General features: G+C 38.3%; 1 protein-coding gene across 4 annotated transcripts in view; it reads right to left on the bottom strand.

The window, feature by feature from the left end:
- Positions 1–15,663, bottom strand: part of LOC100024810 (uncharacterized) — a 112,280-nt gene that overhangs the window by 43,904 nt on the left and 52,713 nt on the right. The window contains exons 1-2 of one of the 4 annotated variants that reach the window (XM_016424328.2): positions 12,280–12,929; positions 323–390 (exon numbers count right to left, since the gene is read on the bottom strand). The exons of 2 other annotated variants lie outside the window; for them this stretch is intronic. The gene's annotated coding sequence lies outside the window, so the exon portion shown is untranslated. Of the gene's footprint in view, positions 1–322; positions 391–12,279; positions 12,930–15,663 lie in introns of those variants that run through there. One more of the 4 variants, XM_016424327.2, reaches the window with a different exon arrangement.

Raw genomic sequence — 15,663 nt, 5'->3', positions numbered from 1 at the left:
ATCTTTGTCCTGGACCAGGAGAGGCCAGCTCTTCCTATGAGGAAAAGGGGATGGAAGGTCAAGTCAAATCCCTTAAAATCATAAAGATGTTGATTTTCCCTATATTTCCTCCTATAATTAGATTCATCCAGGAGAGAGATAGTTGCCCTCCATATGCCCCACACCATAGCTTAATTTCAGTGAGTTCCCTTGAGGACCTCTTTCATCTCCCTGGATCTCTGAACTGTGCCTCAAATTCTTTGACCCTAATTTGTGCCAAATCTTCAGGAAAAGGTAGTTTCTATAGATTCTGCTTAAGTCTCCCTGAGAAACAGTCACTGACCTTTCTAATCCATCTGTGTGCCTAGCACTGGAAAGTGCATCTCACAATGTTAAGCTCTGTATCTGTATCTGCAAAAAAAGAAGGAGGGGGCACTATTTTACTAAGCATGGCGGGCATGCCTCCAGTGGTGCTCATCTTTGCGTTAGGGAAACTGAAGCAGAAGAAAGGAAAGGGATTGATTTAGAGTTACAAATAAATCAGTGGCCAAATTGGATGCCAACTTATCATTCTCAGATCTGTAGCTTCCTAGTTCAACCCAGAATTATGGCTTAGTATGTTGGAAAGAGAACTGGGTTTGGAGTTGTAGGGTATGGCTTTTAATATTGACTCTGCTCTTCACTGACTTTATCTTGGGCCACACTTAATCACCCTGGTTTTGAGTTTCCTCATTTGTAGACTAAAAGGGTTGGCCTACATCAAATAGGGGCTTTTCATCTATTTTGTATCATGCAATCTGTCAAGTGATAGTCTGATGAAGTCTATGAAGCCCTTCTCAGAATAATTTTTTTGGGGGGCATCTGGGTGGCTCAATGGATGGAGAGCCAGGCCCAGAGATGGTAGATCCTGGGTTCAAATTTGGCCTCAAACACTTCCCAGCTGTGTGACCCTGGGCAAGCCACTTAACCCCCATTACCTAGTCCTTACCACTCTTCTACCTTGGAACCAATACACAGTATTGATTCCAAGAAGGAAGGTAAGGGTATAAAAATAAATAAACAATTAAAGACATATATACTTAAGATTCCAAAGGAAACCATTATCTTGAAAAATAGCCATCAAAGTATAAGTTAAAAAAAAAAAAGGCCACAGATTCTAGGTTAAGAACCCTAAGTTTAGTTGTTTATTTCTTTTTTTTATTTTACTTAATTAATGAATTTAGAGTATTTTTCTAAGGTTACAAAAATCATGTTCTTTCCCTCCCCTCCCCCAACCCCTTCCCATAGCCGACACACAATTCCACTGGGTTTTACATGTGTCATTGGTCAAGACCTATTTCCATATTATTGATGTTTGCACTAGGAGGATCATTTAGAGTCTACATCCCCAATCATATCCCCTTGACCCATGTGATCAAGCAGTTGTTTTTCTTCTGCGTTTCTACTCCCACAGTTCTTCCTTTGGATGTGGATAGTGTTCTTTCTTGTAACTCCCTCAGAATTGTCCTGGGTCATCGCATTACTGCTAGTAGAGAAATTCATTGAGTTCGATTGTACCACAATGTATCAGTCTCTGTGTACAATGTTCTCCTGGTTCTGCTCCTCTCACTCTGCATCACTTCTTGGAGGTTGTTCCAGTTCACATGGAATTCCTCCAGTTCATTATTCCTTTGAGCACAATAGTATTCCATCACCAACATATACCACAATTTGTTCAGCCATTCCCCCATTGAAGGACATCCCCTCATTTTCCAATTTTTTGCCACCACAAAGAGCCCAGCTATGAATATTCTTGTACATGTCTTTCCCCCTATTTTCTCTTTTGAGTATAAACCCAGCAGTACTATGGCTGGATCAAAGGACAGTCTTTTATCGCCCTTTGGGCATAGTTCCAAATTGCCCTCCAGAATGTTTGGATCAGTTCACAACTCCACCAGCAATGCATTAATGTCCCGACATTGCCACATCCCCTCCAACATTTAGTTGTTTCTAAGATCCCTAAGAATTATGAATTTTTCCATGTGTAGACACTTTTTCATATGTAAAATTAGTCTGTATCATTTTCCAACTCTCAAATGTTATGATTTTATCATTTTCAAAAGAGGCCTATACCTACAAAATGGAAAATGATATATTAGAGGATACGGACATTGTAATATTTTTAAAAATACAACTTCAGGAGGGAAATTAATAAGTTAGGAATGTCTAGAGGATGACAATCAGGATTGTGAAGGATCTCAAGTGCATGCTATAGAAGGATAATTTTAGAAAATACAGATGTTTAGCCTGAAGAAGAAAAGACTTGAGTGGAAATGGAGGACATGATAGCTCTCTAGGTATTTGAAGGGTTGTCATGGTGGGAAAAGGATGAGCTTGTTTTGTTTGGCCCCAGGGAGCAGAGCAAGGAATACAAGTTGCAAGACACAAATGTAAGCTTGATGTCAGGAGAAACTTTTTTTTTTTTTTAATGTCTTAATTATGGTTATCAGGGGCAGACACCAGGTAGAGAGTCAGGTCTAGAGACAAGAGGTCCTGGGTTCAAATTTGGCCTCAGATTCTCCTAGCTATGTGACCCGGGGTAAGTTATTAACCCCTATTGCTTAGCCCTTACCACTCTTCTGCCTTAGAATCGATACCCAGTATTGATTCTAGGATAGAAGGTAAGGGTTTTAATAAAAAAAAAAATTATGGCTATCCAAGAGTGGAGTGAGTTGTCAGGAGGAAGTGGGTTCCCATTTACTGGGATGTTGCAAACAAAGGCTTATTTATTACACCTTGGTTATATTGTAGGATAGCTTCTTAGTCAGACAGGGGCTGAGTTAGGTCATAGCCCTTTGGGTTTCCTTCAGAATTTAAGATTCCAAGACAGAGTAAATCTGAGAAAAATTGAAGTGATGTGAACAAAGCAGAGATAGATAAGTGTAAAAAGGAATTCTTTATTCCTTTTCTCTGATTTTACAGAGAACCTGGAGGTCCTCTTACCAGAGAGATGCGTAGAGATTAACCAGCCCACAGTGAAAGGAAGTAGAAAGTAGAGAGGCGGCAGGAAGTGAGGTAAGAAGGGGAGATAAAAGGGTCCAGTGTCAGTTGGTCAGGGTCAGTTGCTGACAGTTAGGTGCTGGGAGTTGCAGGAAGTTGGCTTCTGGCAGAGTGTTGGATTGGTGGTTGGTGTTTAGTAGTGGGAGTATAAAAGGCAAGCCTGAGTTTACTGAGAGGGCTTAGCCTTTAGAGGGCTTTTTGGCTTTTGGTTTGGGCCTTTAGTTTTTTTTTTTCTTTCTTAAATTTTTTGGGAGGTGGCTGGTCTTTGTTGACAGACCTAATTGGGGTTGGATTAAACACTGATTGGGTTGGTTTTAATTGGGTGAATTAGGATTTAATTTAATTGGGGGAATTTTGTGGATTGGTTGTTATTAGCAGTAGTTATAAGCAATTGTAGGTAGATATAGGCAATTTTAGATAGTAATTATAGGTAGTTATAGGACAATTAGTTTAGACATTAGGAAATTTCTTTCTCTACCTATTTACTATATTTCTATTGTTTACTATATTCATTTTACTATATTCATTTACTATTTCTATTTTGATAAAACTAAATTGTTAATTGTTAAAAGCTGCTAGAAGTTTTCCTCTCTCTGGTTTAAAGGGATAATATTAAATTACAACTCTACTATATTCTTATTAAAACTTGTTATTAAAAGCTGCTCTCTTATTTTGTGAAACCCCTATTTTAACCCTTATGTAAGGCCAGGGATAAGGACTTTATATATATCAAATTGGATTAATTTAGGGACTCATGTTTCAGTCATATCTGACTCTTTATGACCCCATTTGGGGTTTTCTTGCCAGAAATTGGAGTAGCTTGCCATTTCCTTCTCCAGCTCATTTTAAAGATGAGAAAACTGAAGCAAAGGTAAATTATTTGCCCAGGGTGACGCATCTAGAAAGTATCTGAGCCAGATTTGAACTTAGGAAGATGATTCTTCCTGACTCCTGACCTGGTAATCATTCACTCTACCACTGAGGGCTCCACACAAGATCACCTATTTAGTAAGTAGCAGAGACAGGTTTTGATCGTAATCCAGATCCATAGTTCTTTTTACAACACAGGGAGCTAAGGAATTTTATTCTAACAAAAAAAAATCACTTTTACTTATTTTTCTCATAATTTCAATCTAATAATCTCTTTTTAGCTGACAAAAAAGGGGAAGAAAGAATAATCAGTGGTGCACAAGGCATTACTGTTGTCATTAAGGAAAAAAGGAGGGGAGGGGAAAAGGAAAAGTACAGCCAAAGTGGCAGAATTGTCGAAAGTATTGTAGTGGGCTCACCTCCACAAATTCCTCTAAATAGATTTAGAAAATACAACAGACCAAAACCTGATGGAGAAATCCAGAAAAATTCACAAGTCATTTTTCCAACTCAGCACAGCATAAAAGACAGATAGGTCTGTGAACAATAAGGATGGGTTGAGACCTCGCTTAGAATATTCTAGCACCCAGGGAGAAGTTGTGCACCCATGCAAAAGAAGATTCCAGACCATACTAGGGACATTCCAGACCCATAACAGGGTACTATGATGGGGACAGGTGCCTACTGGCAGCACTACCCAGTTCTGGGTGACAGATCCAAGATAGAGTGAGAAAGGAACCTACCACAAAGGGGTGGCTTTCTAGAGTCTGGAGGCCCTGGGTGATATTCCAAGAAAGAAAAAAGTTCAGAAGCTATTGGCAGCAATGATTTAGCTCAGACCCAGACTCAGATCAGGGTTTTACTCTCAGAATCCAATTCAGCCAGCAGAAGAATACCTAAGGTAGAAATTTCCAGGCCCTAAGAGCGCTTATAATTCTGCCACTGAGCCAACAGAATTTCTTGGCTGACTGATAGAGGCAGAGACTAGTAGGAGTCTCTTCTTGCACAGATTCTATCAGATCAAGAATTTGCAAAGACCAGACCTAATAGGTAGTGATCGGACTTTGCCCTGGATGAGCCCACTTTGAGAGCACTAAAAGCTCTCAGGTCCCTAGCCTGTCCCTGAGATCCTGAAATAACACAATTCTCAATAGCCCCAATAAAACAGCAATAGAACAAAGATAGACCTTCCATACTCTGCTGAAGAGCCCAGCCCCAACATTAAATTCAAAGTCAGAAAGTAGGGCAGAAGAATGGGCAAACAAAAACAGAACCCACCATAACAAAGAATTATAGTGGCAGGTATAATCAAAACACAAATGAAAAAGAAGAGAATGACTCCAAAACATCTACCTCAGAGATATCTCAGAGAAAAACACATCTTGGGCACAAACTCAAGAATTGAGTAGAGGGTGTTCTATGAACTCCTTCAATGTCTATTTTTCCCCCTTGTTCAAGAAATCCAGGGCAGTTTTCTTGGATGATCTCTTTTACTATGGTGTTAAGGTTTCTATTTATTTTTGGCTTTTCGGGTAGACCAATGATTCTCAAATTGTCTCTCCTTCCTCTGTTTTCCTGATATGTCACCTTGTCAGTGAGATATTTTATGTTTTCTTCTATTTTGTCAGTCTTTTGACTTTGCTTTATTAATTCCTGCTGTTTTGCAATATCATTGGTTTCCAATTGCTCAATTCTGGTCCTTAAGGTCTGGTTTTCTGTTATAATCTTTTGGTTTTCTGCTTTAACCTTTTGGTATTCGGCTATGGTTTCTTCATTATTTTTTAACCATTTCCCACTTCTATAACTAGAAAAAGCTTATCAAACCATCCACCCAAAAAACAACTCCCAGAAAAGTAATTGCCAAATTCCAGAACTTTCAAGCTAAGGAGAAAATCCTACCAGAAGCCAAAAAGAAACAATTCAGATACAAAGGAGCACCATGAGGATCACACAAGACCTGGCAGCTTCCACAGTAAAGGACTGCAAGGCCTGGAACACGATATTCAGAAAGGCAAGAGAACTGGGTCTTCAACCAAGAATTACCTATTCATCAAAACTGACTATATTCTTCCAGGGGAAAGTATGGGCATTCAACAAAATAGAAGATTTCCAACTATTTGTAAGGAATAGACCAGAACTAAGTGGAAAGTTTGATATCCAAACACAAAGATCAAGAGAAACCTGAAAAGGTAAATATGAAAAAGAGGGAAAAGGAGAAAAATGGTTTATTTTTTTAATTCAAACTCTCTTCTTTAAGGGCTACAATTAGATCAAATTATATATATTAACATATGGGGAAATGTTATTTGTAACTCTCAAAAAATGTTTTCATTATTATAGTAAATAGAAGAATCAGGAGGCGGAGTCAAGATGGAGGCCTAGAAGGAGCAGAAGTTCAGACGTCTGAATACCCTTCCTAACCAATCATAAACTGAATGCTCCAAGGGGACTGAAAAACAAACTTAACAACAAGAGAGAGCCAAGGAACCCTGCTGCTGAACTTAATTCAAATGGTACGCCCCCCCAAAAAGCCGGAATTTGAGAACACTCAGGTTTAAGGGGAAGACAGAAGGAAGGTCCCAGGACCCATTCCCCCTCCCACCCAGAGCTGAGACTCCCAGACTCCAGCAGCAGCGGGAACTTCTGGGCAGGCAAAGGTACTGGTCTGGAGGGCGTACATTGCAACCAGGGCTGTGATAAGTTCAGAGCGTCCAACACAGATGGTGGGGAAAGAGCTAGAGAGGGAGCATAGACCTGGCAGCCTGGCCAGAGCTGTGGATATCCTCCATATTTTCTCCAGTCTCCCAGGAAGTTTTGGATTCAGAGCACACCCAGACCAACCAAGCTGAACTTAATCCCATCAAAAGTCTCCAGAACTCAGGGAAGCCCAGGCTCCACGCCCATCCTCACTGACTGCTGGATTTTAATCCAAATAAAAGCCTCCAGAGGACAGGGAAGCTCAAACCCCAACAAGCCTCTGCCAGAGACTACACCGAGAAATCTCCTGTTAAAGCTCCAAGAGGAGAGACTAACAGAAGCCCCCAAGTAAAAAAAAAATGAGAGGAGCAAGAACACAGACAAATTCGGGGAGTAAAGAAGGGGTGAATTTGAACAAACAACAGAAAAAGAAGAAAGAAACTACAATAGACAGTTTCTACTCAGCAAATGGAACAGAAGGGGAGAGATCAGCAAATGATAAATCAGAAATCCCAGAGAATTACAGAACTAGTAATCATAACTCTGAATGTGAATGGAATGAACTCACCCATAAAACACAAGTGAATAGCAGAGTGGATTACAATCCAAAACCCTACCATATGCTGTCTGCAAGAAATACACATGAGGAAGGTAGATATGCATAGGGTGAAAGTAAGAGGATGGAGCCAAATCATTGGGCATCAACTGATAAAAAGAAGGCAGGAGTCACAATCATGATATCTGACAAAGCCAAAGTAAAAATAAATCTAGTTAAAAGAGATGGGGAAGGTAACTACATCCTGATAAAAGGCAGTATACACAATGAGGAAATATCTGTACTCAATATGTATGCACCAAATGGCATAGCATCCAAATTTCTAAAGGAGAAACTAGAGGAACTCAAGGATGAAATAGACAGAAAAACTATACTAGTGGGAGATCTGAACCTTCCTCTATCCAAACTAGATAAATCAAACCAAAAAAATAAATAAGAAAGAGGTGAGAGAAGAGAATGAAATCTTAGAAAAAATTAGAGTTAGTAGACATATGGAGAAAAATAAATAGGAACAAAAAGGAATATATCTTCTTTTCAGCAGCACATGGTACATTCACAAAAATTGACCATGTATTAGGACACAAAAACATTGCAAACAAGTGCAAAAGGGCAGAAATAATAAATGCAACCTTCTCAGACCACAATGCAATGAAAATAATAATTAGTAAGGGTACATGGAGAGATAAATCAAAAATTAATTGGAAATTAAACAATATGATTCTCTAAAACCAGCTAGTTAAAGAACAAATCGTAGAAACAATCAGTAACTTCATTGAAGAAAACAACAATGGTGAGACATCCTTTTAAAACCTATGGGATACAGCCAAAGCAGTACTCAGGGAGAAGTATATATCCTAGAGTTCATATATTAGCAAATTAAGAAGGGCAGAGGTCAATAAATTGGGCATGCAAATTAAAAAAACTAGAAAGTGAACAAATTAAAAATTCTCAGATGAAGAGTAAATTAGAGATCCTAAAAATCAAAGGAGAAATCAACAAAATTGAAAGTCAAAGAGCTATTGATTTAATAAATAAGACTATTAGCTGGTACTTTGAAAAAACAAATAAAATAGACAAAGTACTAGTCAGTCTAATTAAAAAAAGGAAAGAAAAAAACCAAATTGACAGTATCCAAGATGAAAAGGGAGACCTCACCTCTAATGAAGAGGAAATTAAGGAAATCATTAAAAAGTACTATGCCCAATTATATGGCAACAAATATGGCAATCTAGGTGATATGGATGAATACTTACAAAAATATAAATTGCCTAGATTAAAAGAGGAAGAAATAAATTACCTAAACAATCCCATAACAGAAAAAGAAATTGAACAAGCCATCAAAGAATTCCCTAAGAAAAAATCCCCAGGTCCAGATGGATTAAAAAATGAATTCTATCAAACATGCAAAGAATAACTAATCCCAATATTATACAAACTATTTGACAGAATAAGCCAAGAAGGGGTTCTACCAAATTCTTTTTACGACACAAACATGGTACTGATCCCAAAGCCAGGCAGATTAAAAACAGAAAAAGAAAACTATAGGCCAATCTCCCTAATGAATATAGGCGCAAAAATCTTAAATAGGATACTAGCAAAAAGACTCCAGCAAGTCATCACAAGGGTTATCCACTATGATCAGGTAGGATTCATACCAGGAATGCAAGGATGGTTCAATATTAGGAAAACCATCCACATAATTGATCATATTAACAAGCAAACCAATAAAAATCATATGATTATCTCAATAGATGCAGAAAAAGCCTTTGATAAAATACAACACCCATTCCTATTGAAAACACTAGAAAGTATATGAATAGAAGGGCCTTTCCTAAAAATAATAAACAGTATATATCTAAAACCATCAGCAAACATCATCTGCAATGGGGATAAACTCAAAGCCTTCCCAATAACATCAGGAGTAAAACAAGGATGCCCATTATCTCCTTTCCTATTTAATATTGTACTAGAAAAACTAGCGGTAGTGATTAGAGAAGAACAAGAAATTGAAGGTATTAAAATTGGCAATGAGGAGACCAAGCTGTCACTCTTTGTGGATGATATGATGATTTACTTAAAGAATCCTAGAGAATCAACCAAAAAGCTAGTCGAAAAAATCAACAACTTTAGCAAAGTTGCAGGATACAAAATAAATCCGCATAAGTCATCAGCATTTCTATATATCTCCAACACATCTCAGCAGCAGGAACTAGAATAAGAAATTCCATTCAAAATCACCTTAGACAATATAAAATACTTGGGAATCTATCTCCCGAGACAAACACAGGAATTATATGAACACAACTACAAAACACTTTCCACACAACTAAAACTAGATTTGAGCAATTGGAAAAATATTAACTGCTCATGGGTAGGATGAGCTAATATAATAAAAATGACCATCCTACCCAAACTTATCTACCTATTTAGTGCCATACCCATTGAACTTCCAAAAAATTTTTTTACCAAATTAGAAAAAAACCATAACAAAGTTCATTTGGAAGAACAAAAGATCAAGGATATACAGGGAAATAATTTAAAAAATACAAAGGAAGGTGACCTTGCAGTCCCAGATCTCAAACTATATTATAAAGCAGTGGTCATCAAAACAATTTGGTACTGGCTAAGAGACAGAAAGGAGGATCAGTGGAATAGACTTGGCGTAAGTGACCTCAGCAAGATGGTCTCTGACAAACCCAAAGACCTCAGCTTTTGGGACAAAAATCCATTATTTGATAAAAACTGCTGGGAAAATTGGAAGACAGTGTGGGAGAGATTAGGTTTGGATCAACACCTCACACCCTACACCAAGATAAACTCAGAATGGGTGAACAACTTGAATGTAAAGAAGGAAACAATAAATAAATTATGTGAACACAGAATAGTATACATGTCAGACCTTTGGGGAGGAAAAGATTTTAAAACCAAGCAAGACTTAGAAAGAGTCACAAAATGTAAAATAAATAATTTTGACTACATCAAATAAAAAAGTTTTTGTACAAACAAAACCAATGTTACCAAAATCAGAAGGGAAATAACAAACTGGGGGGAAATCTTCATAACAAAAACCTCTGACAAGGGTTTAATTACTGAAATTTACAAAGAGCTAAATCAATTATACAAAAAATCAAGCCATTCTCCAATTGATACATGGGAAAGGGACATGAATAGGCAGTTTTTAGTTAATGAAATCAAAACTCTTAATAAGCACATGAAAAAGTGTTCTAAATCTCTGATAATCAGAGAGATGAAAATCAAAACAACTCTGAGGTATCACCTCATACCTAGCAGATTGGCTGACATGACAGCTATGGAAAATAATGAATGCTGGAGGGGATGTGGCAAAGTGGGGACATTAATTCATTTCTGGTGGAGTTGTGAATTGATCCAACCATTCTGGAGGGCAATTTGGAACTATGCCCAAAAGGCGCTAAAAGACTGCCTACCTTTTGACCCAGCCATAGCACTGCTGGGTTTGTACCCCAAAGAGATAATAAGGAAAAAGACATGTACAAGAATATTCATAGCTGTGCTCTTTGTGGTGGCAAAATAAAAAACTGGAAAATGAGGGGATGACCTTCAATTGGGGAATGGCTGAATAAATTGTGGTATATGTTGGTGATGGAATACTATTGTGCTAAAAGGAATAATAAAGTGGAAGAATTCCATGGGAACTGGAACAACCTCCAGGAAGTGATGCAGAGCAAGAGGAGTAGAACCAGGAGAACATCGTACACAGAGACTGATACACTGTGGTACAATCAAATGTAATGGACTTTGCCATTAGTGTCAAGGCAATGTCCCTGAACTATCTGCAGGGATCTATGAGAAAAAACACTATCCACATGCAGAGGAAAAACTGTGGGACTAAAAACACTGAGGAAAGGCAATTGCTTGACTACAGGGGCCAAGGGGATATGATTGGGGATATAGACTCTAAATGAACATCCCAGTGCAAATACCAACAACATGGAAATGGGTTCAGATCAAGGACACAAATGATACCCAGTGGAATTGCATGTTGGCTATGGGAGGAGAGGCGGGAGGGGAGGGAGGAAAAGAAAATGATTTTTGATCCAAGAAGTAATGTTTGAAATTTACCAAATAAAATAATGTTTAAGGAAAAAAATGTAGAAAGAATGAAGCAAGAAGTCAGAGAGAGGACAAGCTATATAGCCTGAGCACTGAGTAATTTACTCCCGGACCCTCTGAACAGGAAGAATTAGTTTCAGTCAGCCTCAGCAAAGATGAGGACCCAGGAAGTCTCTTCAGAAAAACCAGCAGTTAAGAGTCAGTCTTTCCCTCACCAAGTGTCAGTTCAGTCAGCAGATTCTTCTGCCCCTCTTCCCCAGCCTCAACTCAAACGCATGAATAATTTCATTCTAGCAGAAGTGGAAGTCCAAGTTGAACTCCTCGCTCCAAGAATCCCAAACTCTGTGTAGCATTCTCTCTTTTAAAGGCATTTTCTCTTGTCACTTTCCCTAATTCCATGTCTACCAATCACAGCTGATACTCTGCTCTAGGACTGCCCAGAAGGCAGTTAGTGGATTCTGATTCATTACACACTATCACACATGTGGGTCACAGACCTCCCACTTCATGATTAAGTGGGAGATTTGCACTTTTGGTGATTAGATCTAAAATGGGCAGATCTTCATTCTTAACTTTTAAATGCCTTGTTTACACTTATGTGATTGAATCTAAAAATAGGCAGGTCTCCATACTTAACTTTTAAGTAGGGTGTTTACACTAATGGGAATTAAAATCTAAAAATAGACATGAGTTACAATTTAAATCTTCATAATCAGGGAAGAGCTAAGTACCTTCATTGTTATAATCAGGAGAGAGCCAAATCCAATCTTCATACCTGGGAACTTCAGTGAATATCATCCACTCCTTTTAAAGGCACTCAGGATCATAAATCCCAAATAATGCCTAGGCATTATTTATACAGCAAACAACATAGGAAGCACTTAGACCTGAATTCCCTGGGTCAGGAGAACCCTCTTTCCCTTTTCCAGTTGATCCTCCCATTTTCCTCCACAAGAATAGGGATCCACACCATTCCTATGGCTCACAGTCATGCTCTGGAGGCAATCCAGAAAGGGAAAAATTCAGGGCTTATCCCCATTATTTACCACTGTGGCTCTTTTGCTGTCCCTCTGCTCCTGGATAGTTATGTGGCTCTTCATGGTATTACATTGTCTCCCAGTATTCACCACTTTGACTCAGTCTTACTGTTTTTTGACATTTTATCCACAAAGATTCTCCAGTGGTTACTCCTCTTTGAGAAAGGATGCCAGCTCTTGACCATTGGTTCTACTGAGAGAATGCAATGAGCCTTTAAGTAACGATGTCTTAGTTCTCCTAGGATTCTGGGACCAGAATCACTATGGGCTATGCTTTATAACAGGTCTCAATATAGGCACTTGTGGTACTCAAATAAGGAGGGAGGGGACACAACGCCATACAAAGATCTGTGCACAAAGCCATACTTGCCCTGCAGGAAATTTTCTAACAATTAATGTTGAGGGATTTGTTGATGAGTATTGCTGCCAATTGTAAAAATGGAGATTTGAACCCCAGACTTCAGTCCCCAGAAGTCCTTGATACTTCCCAGTATTCCCTATAATCTCGCCTGAGTCTCCACCTGGAAGATCACAATTTATTACTTAAAGGGCTCTCTGCCTCTCAAGAGCTCTCTTCTTCTACTCAGAGATTGCAACATGTTGTAAGTAGGCTGTGAATGGGCTAAACGTGCCCTAGGCACGTGGCTTATTACTTTGTATCCTTGATTTCTAATAATCATTAATAAACCTCATAAAATATAATACTTTTATTACAAGAGACTAATTTAAATGTTATACAATTATACTTATCAAAGCAGAGATATTTTGAATAATCAACTTATTATATGCTTGGAGCATAGTTTCATAATGTACAAAAACCAATGGACCCTGAATAACACTTTCAGCAACCTTTTTTTCATTATAAAGATTTACCATTTACATGTAATAAAAAATTTCCACACGTTTCCCAAAATTAAATGACCCAAATTGCCTCCCTCCCTTCCTTCCTTCCCATTCTTCTAGAGCTGGCAACCAATTCGATCTGGGTTATACATGCATTATCATACAAAACATATTTCCATATTGGTCATTTTTGTAAGAGAATAATTATATTAAAAAACCCCAAATAAACTAAAGTGAAAAATTGTATGCTTTGATCTGCATTCTGACTCTAACAGTTCTTTCTCTGGAGGGAGATAGCATTCTTTGTCATCATTCCCTCAGATCAGCAACCTTTTAAAGGTTTTAGTTACGAGCCAAAATGAATATACTGTTGAAATTTTACAGAGGGCAAAGGGGAAGGTAAAGATTTACACATCAAAGAATCAGCTGCAGAAAGGGAAAATGCAATGATTAGGGGAAAATAATGATCAGGTAAAATAATTAACTGCTGAGCAAATACTAGAGGCTAAAGCTAATATCCAAGCTGGAACTTTGCAAATAGATAAAACAGGAACTAATCAGATAGCAAGGGGGCTATAATTGGTTCCTCAGCTTGATGTTGCAAATTTATATGATTTCAGGCAAATGGCAGCAATACTAAAATTCTCTAGACATTATTTTCCTCTCAGATCTACTCATAGTGCTGTAAAAATAGATCTTGCACCTTTATATGAAGTGATGAAGAGTGAAGTTAAAGGAAGTAGGAAAATGACATACACAATGACTTTAAGAGTAAAAAGGAAAGAACAACAAAAACTAAAATAGACTCTAGAATTATAATGACCAAGATTGGCTCCAAAATATAGATGAGAAAATGTTCCTCTTTTCCTCTTTTCGGAGGTAGGGAGCATTGCATGTCAATCAAGCACAGTTGTGTTAATTGGTTTTGCTGAACTGCTTTTTTTCTCTTTTAAAATCTTTGTTCAATCCTAGTGCAAACATCAACAGCATGGAAATAGGTTCTGATCAAGGACACATGTAATACCCAGTGGAATTGCACTTAGGCTACGGGAACGGGTGGGGGAAGGGAGGGGAGGGAGGGAAAGAATATTATTTTTGTAACCAAGGAATAATGTCTGAAATTGACCAAATTAAAAAAAAATAATAAAATCTTTGTTCACTAGGTTAGGGAAATGGAAGTGATATATTTGAAAATGAAGATAATTTTAAAATAAAAATGTCAACACAAATAAAATGTTCTTATTAAAAAAAACAGAAAATGGATCTATAACATTGGAAAAGTAAAATTATAACATCATAATTTGAATAAGAAACACTCTCTAGTCCTATATTACAGGCAATAGATATACCTTTGACTGGGGACTAACCATTGTATAGGCTCATAAGGACTCAACTTATTGACCAGTTCCCCATTATATTCTCTACCTACTACCCCATCCTCAGCAAATCAGTCGTGGCCCCCATCTAGAACAGTCATCTGGGATCCTGGAAAGACCTAACCATTGTCTCTTCACTTGCTTCCCTAGTGCCATACAGGAAAAGAACTAAAATATCCAATGCAGAGGGCAGTTAGGTAGCAGCTAGGTGGTAGCTAGGTGGCTCAGTGGATTGAGAACCAGCCCTAGAGATGGGAGGTCCTGGGTTCAAATCAGACAGCAGATACTTCCTACCTGTATGACCCTGGACAAGTCACTTAACCCCCATTGCCTAGCCCTTACTGCTCTTCTGCCTTGGAACCAACAAACAGTATTGATTCTAAGATGGAAGATATGGGTTTTAAAAATAATTAAATAAAAATAAAATAGTCAATGTAGCACTCAAATAATCTCACATGTCTGAGCAAAAATCACAATTATCCCCAAATACTGAGTTATGCAGATACAATAGCCCAAACACAAAATTCCCAAAATTTATCAAAGATTATTCCTTAGCACCCAACAAATGCCTATCTTGGTGCTCAATAATGGCCTTCCAACATAAAAGGGTAAGAATAGGGAAAAAAAGAAAGACACATTTTTGTTTTCCTATCTAGGAAAGAAGTCTGTTCCATACAGAGCTTCCCAGAACACACAGAGTTCTCCCTAAAGGGATGTAGAACCTAGGACTGACTAGAAGCCACCCCTCACTCCAGGTGACAAACCAAACCAATTTGACTTGGTGTTTGCAAAGCAAATCTGGGTTAGAGAAGGGGGAGGGGCTTGAGGCACTTCACCCTCTTTCTTTGCCACCAGAGGGACTTTGCAGAGCAGCAGGTTTAATCATTAATGCCAAAGGAAAGATTGAGTCCCTACAGCAATCTCCTGGCACTTGGAAATCTTCCCCAGCATTAGGAATCTGGGATCCACTGAAAGTCACCCCCTCAACCTCAGGTGAGAAACCAAACTGTCCTGGGTGAAAACTCTCTTATGAGTTCCTCAGCACATAAAGTCCTCTTTCTAGCTTTCAAAGCTTTCTAGGTTTCCCTTTTTTACTCAGGGCACATCCACCTTTCTCTTAAGTAAATCCTACTTTGCAGAGTGCATTGCTGTCTTCAGAAGAACTGGGCTCACT

This window comes from Monodelphis domestica, chromosome 7 (genome assembly GCF_027887165.1).
Source record: "Monodelphis domestica isolate mMonDom1 chromosome 7, mMonDom1.pri, whole genome shotgun sequence".
NCBI lineage: Eukaryota > Metazoa > Chordata > Mammalia > Didelphimorphia > Didelphidae > Monodelphis > Monodelphis domestica.
The sequence above is the reverse complement of the archived record's forward strand: the minus strand, read 5'-3'. Positions and strand labels throughout refer to the sequence as shown.